The following is an 8,865-nucleotide window of genomic DNA, read 5'->3' on the forward strand; positions in this document are numbered from 1 at the left end:
GCGCTCGCCGTGCCTCGGCCACACTGGGTCTGCCCCCACTCATGGCGCGTGTAGCCTCCCTGCCCACACTGCTTGGGCTCTAGGTTGTTCCGCCTGGAACAATCCGAGGCCGGCCCTGGGCTGCATGCACCTCCCAGGTCCAAGCCGCTCAGGTTCAGGCACTCGGGTAGTCCTCAGAGGCGCAGACTCAGTTGGGCCTGCATTTTGTGCTCTTCCCAGGTCCGAGCAGCTCAGGTGATGAGGTGTTTGGCGAACGCCAATGTTGCGACTTATCGCCTCCCTGCCACTCGGTTATCTGGGTGTAAAACCGGCGCACCTTGTCAGGCAGATGTTGACCGTCCAGACCCCCAAGAAGTTTTAGTTAGCAAAGAAGCCTGCTTACAGTTTTATAGATAATGTCTCTCTGGGGCTGCGATTGCCCCCTTCCGGCTCTGGCTGCCTGTCAACGGAGGGGGAAGGTCTGCAGCCGGCTATCTCTGTTCAGTCCTTTGTTCCGTGCGCGGGCCTGGCGGTGTCTTAGGTTAGCGCTGGCTTTTCACGTGGTAGATATCCCACAGACTGGTTTGCTAGCCCAAATTATTTCGCTCAGATAGCGCTCAGGGTATTCAGGCCAGATTCTTACTCTAAGCGATCCAGCCGGCGCCGCGCCTCCCTGCCCAGCCCCCGCTTGCTAATGGCGTGTGCAGGCGTCTGCGCTGCTTCTCCGCTGGGGGAGTTACCATAGGGCTTGCAATCTGCGAGTTTTAATTGTTTATTTTTTCTCCCTGTTATGTTGCCCTCTGTGCTTCCAAAGCTCGGCACAGATTCGGCAGTGAGAAGGTTTCCTGGTGTTTGGAAACTTCTCTCTTTTTAAGACTCCCTTCCCGGGACGGAACTCCGTCCCTCCCTCTTTTGTCTCTTTTTTTGTCTTTTATATTTTTTCCTACCTCCTTTCGAAGAGTTGGGTTGCTTTTCTGGGTGCCTGATGTCCTCTGTCGGCATTCAGAAGTTGTTTTGTGGAATTTACTCGACGTTTAAATGCTCTTTTGATGAATTTGTGGGGGAGAAAGTGTTCTCCCCGTCCTACTCCTCTGCCATCTTGGCTCCTCCTCCTCTCACCTCTTCTCTTTAATAATCCAGATTCTAGCCATCCTTTGAGAGCATGGAGCCTTATACTAGGACAGGCGTGGAGCCCTGTACCAAGGTCACAGAACAAAAATCTCTGAAACTGACTGAGCCTCAGAACAGCTGTTGCCATGAGCCTCTGGGTCTAAAACGACCAATTCCCTGACCCCGTATTAGGTAAAATGCCCTTCCTATTACCCACCCTACAGTTAACTCCCTACTGCTGCTACTACTGCTAAGTCACTTCAGTCATGTCGTGTCCGACTCTGTGTGACCCCATAGACGTCAGCCCACCAGGCTCTCCTGCCCCTGGGATTCTACAGGCAGGAACACTGGAGTGGGTTGCCATTTCCTTCTCCAGTGTGTGAAAGTGAAAAAATGAAAGTGAAGTCGCTCAGTCGTGTCCTACTCTTAGCGACCCCATGGACTGCAGCCCACCAGGCTCCTCCGTCCATGGGATTTTCCAGGCAAGAGTACTGGAGTGGGGTGCCATTGCCTTCTCCGATTATCAGGTTGATACGAAGTCAAATGCAGTATGGAAGACAATTTGAATAATCATGTACCCCCCTAACCAAATACCTAATACTACCCTTCCAGTTGAAATTCTCTGTGACTTGAGAAAACTGGCTATCAGCTCATGAAAGGGGTTGGCTCTTCCTTGAGCTGGCCAGCTGTTCTAAGAGTGTCTCCAACTCTAATAAATTTTATTCTCCTTTCATTCTGTCTCAAGTCTGGAAATTCTTTTCCACCCCGTGCACCGACCACGACAGAGTGATATCAAATCTAATCTCCCCATGTAGTTTTTCCTAATCTCCTGCTATCCTTCACCACTTCAGGAACAAATTCCTACAGCTTTTATTGTATGACCAAGTCATTTCAGCCCCTAACAATTTCCTGCCACCACAGGCCCTGACACATTTCCTTTCAACAGAGGTTATATTTACAGATAGATCTGTTTTCATCAGCTACACTGTAAGCCTTTTAACGACAGAATCAAGACTTATTTGCGCTTTCACTAATATCTTGTGTAGTGTCTGGCTCAAAGGAGATTCTTCACAGAAATCTGTTGATTGGATGAATGAATCAACAAACTAGTTTGGGTGTGAGTGTGCTTTCTGTCTTTTTGTCTGGATTGTAAGGTCCGTAAGACCCAGATCTGGTTTCCCAGTTCTTTTAAGATCCTCATCTTTAGCAAATGGTAGAATCAGCACAGAAATATTCATGGAACTGAATCGTAATGGTCTGTCCTAAAAGACAGGTCACACTATGTCCTTGTTCTGAGAAGAGGCAGCCCTCTATTAAAGGGAAGCAGTCCCATGTGAAATCTCACATGAAAATTAGATAAATTTTTAATCTCTGAGTTTGTTGCTTGTCCAACCCTCTGTATGCTGTTTTCCATAACTCTGCATGTGACCAAACGTCCTTGACTTGACCTTATGGGAATACGTAAACCGTGAGTTTCAAGTGGGGGTGTTCGTGGGAGGAGGGTATCATAGGATGTGGAGCAAATTTTATTTGCAGTTCCCTGACTCAGGAGTGACTTCTGGTAAGTAACAAGAGGTGACTCCACAAGGAGTCTTGTCTGCTTCTTTAAACACGAGACTTTTTATTGGGATGGCACCCTGCCAATCTGACAGGAAGTTCGCAACAAAGAGGCAGCTGCCTCTAGGTCTCATACTGACCAGCACTAACTTTTTTCAGGCTAGTTTTTAGCATGAACTTTCTCCTTCAGGAGGGAAAAGCTGAACTCAAAGAATACAGGTGACGTGTCCCTTTGTCCTGGTAGATCAAATGCATTTACTTCTATAAACAAAAAATAATTTTTAAAATGCATCAAAGAGCTTGCAACTCTAAGTACCCCATACTTTTCTGACATGAATCATCTGACCATCCCCACTTCCCAAGTTTACCTATTTTGCAAGCATACATGATCTATATTGGGGCTTTTTCAAAGACATATAAATTTATCTTCAGAGAACAGGGGGAAGGCAGTGAAGTACAGGAGGTTAGGAAAACTCATTACACTTTGGAACGTGTTTTAAACTTGACCTCAAAGCAGTGACCCGAAAGCTTGCAGTTCAACCTCAAGGTCACTCTGTGTCCCACGCCGCTGTCAGCCAGGAAAGGCGAGAGTTCCTCAGGTTGGGGTCAGGGTGGGGATAGGGTCAGGGTGGGGATAGGGTCAGGAGAAGTTCTGGGCATTGACAACCTTAGGAAGTGCTTGTTCTCTCTTCATTGTGTTTGCTTAAGAAGAGAAAAGAAGCCCACACGTCTCTTTGAAGCCCCGTGGGGCTGTTTTCACTGTGAGAGCAAAGCTCATGATTGTTCCTGGAATGCTGGTCCTACCATTTATTGTCCTTGGATTTAATGCCTGCCTTGCATTTGGAATAAAGATCCATTCATTCCTGTGCCAAGAAATAAAGAATTCTATTGTCTCCCTGCCCGAATTGTTCCAAGACCATCTTTTTTTTTTTTTTCTGAGGCTAACAGGCCAGATAGCATCTCGTTTGGCCCCATGATCTGGTCTCCAGAGGAGATGTTGTGCTCATTTTTGGTCTGAGCTTCTCAGCCACAATACTGTCACACAGAGCAGTTCTGTCCCCTTGGTACCAGGAACTTCGCCCCTTTCACAAGGACCCTTAGCAACCTCTGTGGATTGCCAAACCAGACTTACTCTAATTCTCCACGATAAGGATGGTTGTGTCACTCAAATTAGCCGAACCTTGGGTGGCTGCTAATTCCATCTCTGGGGAGAAATGAGTATAGCTGATTTGCATTCTGTGACATGCTCCATCCCAGAATATTCCTTGATGATTCACCAGAATAAAGGGCAATTTAATTAAAACAAACACAAAAGTGTGAAAAAACAAAGGGCAAAAGAAGTTCGAAGGAAGTTGGTTATCACTTCAGAGGAAAACTACCTTCGGGGCTGTAGTCTAAACAGTTCCTAACAGAAGGTTCGTATTCATTTAGGAGGTTTACTTCCAGCACATCTGCCCTCCTAAAGCTTCCGCTTTCCTCTTCAGCCTCCTCTGCCAGCAGACCTCCTGGCCTCCAGCCTGGGAGAGAAGATGAATCCCCTCCCCACCCTATACTTGTTTCCTCTAGTTTCAAACAAAGGCGACCTTTCTCCAATTTACTGCTTGTCCTTCCTGTTGAGTTCTTCATCCAAATGTCTTCTTCCGGAGCTGGTTCCAAGTTATGTCTGCTCTGCATTGTAGCGTCCTTTTTCTTACTTAGCTGACTCCATTGCTTAGCCTATAAAAATGCTCAAGTGTCTTTAATCTTTTGAAAACATCCTCTCTTAACCTGTGTCTTTCTGCCCATCTCCCCTCCAATCACTTCCCTTTCTCTTTTCTTCCCAGATAAGATCCTTCAAAGCATAGTGTATATTTAACATCTCCACTTCTATCTGCACTTTGCCTGCTTCACTTTTCATCACTGTGGTTTCCTCTTTTTTTTTTTAATTTGCTTATTTATTTTTGGCTGCGCTGGGTCTTCATGGCTACATGGGCTTTCTCTAGTGCGGTCCGCGAGCTTCTCTTTGAGGCGGCTCCTCTTGTTGAGGAGTGGTGGCTGTGGGGCGCACAGGCTCAGTAGTTGTGGCTCACGGGCTTTCTTGCTCCGTGGCATGTGGTATCTTCCCAGATCAGGGATCGAACTAGTGTCCCCTTGTCTTGCATTGGCAGACAAGTTATCAATCAATGAACCACCAAGGAAGTCCCTTTGATTTCCTCTTTAAGCTCTCTACCTCCCTGACAGCAACTTTACTATTTCCAGCCGCCAAAGCCAGGAAAATGATTGAAATAAGACATGAAGGACCTGCTTGTCAGAGGCAAAGGACTCTATGCTCAACTCGTTTGACTTTTATGTAGCACTTGCCTCCGTGGTCAGTCCTTGCTTCTTGAGATTCTTCTCTGGATTTTTAAGAAACCACCCCCTCTTAATTCTCCTTCTTCTCTCTCTGATAATTCCTCTCCACCTCCACCCTCAAATGCTGATGTTCCTCAAGGCCCTTGGATCTTGTCCCTCTTGCTTTCCCCTGGTAATTTCTCCCTTGTCCATGGTTCTTACCTGTGTACTGCTGGTGCCTATATTTGTATTTCCATTCCATGTTTTCCCCTAAGTTCCAACTGCTTCTTTCCAGATCTCTTCTCCCGGACACCACATAGGCAACTCAAACTTAACATACTCAAAATTGCATGTATCTTTCCTGTAGAACCTGGTCTTCCTCCTGTATCCCATCCAGGAAATAATGTTACCATTCATCTACTCACCCAAGTCAGAAACCTGGGTGGTTATCCTAACTTTCTCTCTTTCCCTCAGCTCCTACGCCCCATCTGTTACCATGTCTTGTAGACCCGACCACCACAGCATCTCTGATATGTATCTACTCCCCTCTTTTTCCCCATCCCTGACTTTTCTCCTAGATTATTAAAATACTCCTCTTACCTCCAGTTTTTTCATCTGCAGTCTACCTCCCACAAAGCAGCTAGAATGCCTTCAGTGGTGCCCTCTTGCTTGTGAGATGAGGCCCATACTCTTTAGTGGGATCCGTAAATCGAGCAGCCCCAGCCTGCCTTTCAGTTCACCGGTTTCATCTCTCACCTAAACCTCACACACTCTACACCCCACAGAGACACAAATTAATCATGCTCCCTCTTTTCACCTTTCCAAGAATGGTGCTTTTCCTTTTCTGACTTTCCTTACTTGCTATTGCTCCATTTTCCTCCAAACTAAAGCCACTGCAGCATCACATAGTCTATATATCTGTTTTAAGACCCAATTCTAGAGTTATTTCACTTCTAATCACTAGGAGACTTTTCCTGAATAATAACCCATCCCTTACCTCCAGGTACAACCACAAGTCTATTCCTTTGAATCTCATGGTAGTCTGTACTTTCTTTAACACGGACTTGATAGCCCTTTATTACCATTGTAGTTGCTCATTTTTTTTAGCATTTATCACAGTGCCAAAACTGAATAAATTTTTCTCTGAGTAAATGAATGACTAGGCTCTCAACCGTTTGCAAATGTAACTTGCAAATCGCAAGTGTTTACCACTGAGGAATTTTGCTCCTAGAGGACATCTGCTATGAGAAAGGAGATAAAGCCATTTTGCTTTCCCAATGTTTTTAATAATCGAGAATATGATGGTGATTAATACCATTTTAAAAATAATAAAATAGCATCTTTTTTGTATTACCTTTTATTTTTATCTTATTTTATTTCAATTTTTTCCCCTTCGGCTATACCATGTAGCATGTGGGATCTTAGTTCCCTGACCAGGGATAGAACCTGCACCCCCTGCAGTGGAAGTATAGTTTCTTAAGCACTGGACCAAAGAGAATTCCCTGATTAACATCATTCTCTTTGTGATAGATTGTATTTCCCAAATATATCTCCCCTTCCACACACTTTTTTTAATGTGACCTTGTGATGCCCCCATCCACACATGGAATCTACTCCCCCTCTCTCTGAGTGTGGAATAGTGTTATAACTCATTTGGAGCCCACAGAACTGGGTAATAGTCAGTGTGCAAAACTTTTGTTGTTCGTTTTCTTAAAAATTCGATACTACATTTACTTTGCATAGTTGCATGTTATATACGCTTGCATTTTTAAATTAACCTCCTTTTTTGAGATAATTATAGGATCATGTAGGTTGTATGAAATAGTACAGAATGATCCAGTATACTGCTACCCATGCTACCCAAGGGTAACATCTTGCAAAACTATAGTTCAATATCATAACCAAGATATTGATATGGATATAGTCAAAACGTAAAGCACTTCTAGTGCTACAAGGATCACTAATGATCCTTGAAATTGTGTCATTTCAAGGATGTTATATAAATAAAGTCAATTCAGTTCAGTTCAGTCACTTAGTCATGTCCGACTGTTTGCGACCCCATGAATTGCAGCACACCAGGCCTCCCTGTCCATCACCAACTCCCAGAGTTCACCCAAACTCATATCCATTGAGTCAGCGATGCCATCCAGCCATCTCATCCTCTGGCGTCCCCTTCTCCTCCTGCCCCCAATCCCTCCCAGTATCAGTCTTTTCCAATGAGTCAACTCTTCGCATGAGGTGGCCAAAGTAGGAGTTTCAGCTTCAACATCAGTCCTTCCAATGAACACCCAGGACTGATCTCCTTTAGGATGGACTGGTTGGATCTCCTTGCAGTCTAAGGGACTCTCAAGAGTCTTCTCCAACACCACAGTTCAAAAGCATCAATTCTTTGGCATTCAACTTTCTTCACAGTCCAACTCTCACATCCATACATGACTACTGGAAAAACCATAACCTTGACTAGACGGACCTTTGTTGGCAAAGTAATATCTCTGCTTTTGAATATGCTATCTAGGTTGGTCATAACTTTCCTTCCAAGGAGTAAGCGTCTTTTAATTTCATGGCTGCAATCACCATCTGCAGTGATTTTGGAACCCCTCAAAATAAAGTCTGATATAGTGTGTAATTTTTATTGGCTTTTTTAGCTCAGCATAATTCCTAGAGATTCATTCAGGGATTGTCACATGTTTCAGTAGTTTTTTTCATGGCTGAATAGTATTCCATGATATGGGTATATCAATTTGTTTAACCAGTTACCTATTGAAGGACATTTGACTTGTGTTCAGCTTGAAACTGTTATGAATAAATCTGCTATGAACATTCATACATAGCTTTTTTTTTGACCATGTGATTACATAAGTGTTTAGGAATACAACTGCTAGCATGTGGAAATACAACTGATTTTGCGTGATGATGCTACAACTTGCTAAACTCACTTATAATAAGTGAGTTTAACTGGAGGGGGTGTGTGTGTGTGTGTGTGTGTGTGTGTATTAGCTTCCTTGGGATGATTTTATGTAGACGATCACATTATCTGCAAAGAGGGACAGTTTTGGTTCTTACTTTCTGATCTGTATACCTTTTATTTCTTTTCTTGCCTTTTTGCATTAGAGAGAACTTCTGGCAACACACTGAATAAGTGTGATAAAGTGGATGTCCTTGCCGTGTTCTGACCACAGGAGAAAAGCATTCAGTCTTACACTACTAAGCATAATATTAGCTGTAGGCAGTTTATCAAGTGGAGGAAGTTCCTCTTTATTCCTAGTTTTCTGAGACACCCTTTAAAAATCATAAATAGATGTTGAATTTTGATGTTTTCTTTACATCAGTTAAAACGATCATATGATTTTTCTTCTTTCAACTTATCAAGGAAAAATTAATCAGTCAATCTAAGAAATAAATGGAAAAGTTTATTTGCACTAGGGTTATAACCCAGGAAGAGCATCTCAGAAAGCTCTGAGAACTATTCTGCCCCTTAGAAGTCAAAGCATATTTCTACAACTTTTTTAAGACAGAAAGCTGTACATCAAATAATCTATAACTGACAGCTTACATCATCCTGATCTAAGTGCCATTGTGGTGGGTCATGTGACCCCTTATGAAATCCAGAAGACATGCTATCTTTAAGGAGTTGTCTTATTGATGCTAGGAGAATGCTGCTTTTCATGGCTGAGCAGGTATTTCTGCTGATGGGGAGGTTTGGTTGATGCCAAATGCAGATGCACAGTGAACTTTAGCGGGGAGAGGAAAGAAGGGCAGAGAAAATTTTTGTTTAAATTTTTCTTGTCTGGCCATAAAACTGTTAATTTTGACTGCTGGTCACTGTCACCATGGACCTTCTCCTGCAGTGTCTAGGGGAGATCTGAAGGCAGATAGAACTTGTCTGGTTATAGATTGGGTAGGGACTCT

The 8,865-nt window shown here is 43.7% G+C and overlaps 1 protein-coding gene across 1 annotated transcript in view; it reads left to right on the top strand.

The window, feature by feature from the left end:
• The window catches only part of GPR110 (G protein-coupled receptor 110), a 95,882-nt gene that overhangs the window by 25,615 nt on the left and 61,402 nt on the right, over positions 1–8,865 (top strand). The window lies entirely within an intron of this gene.

The sequence above is a fragment of the Bison bison genome, unplaced genomic scaffold (genome assembly GCF_000754665.1).
Source record: "Bison bison bison isolate TAMUID 2011002044 unplaced genomic scaffold, Bison_UMD1.0 scf7180017864487, whole genome shotgun sequence".
Taxonomy (NCBI): Eukaryota; Metazoa; Chordata; class Mammalia; order Artiodactyla; family Bovidae; genus Bison; species Bison bison.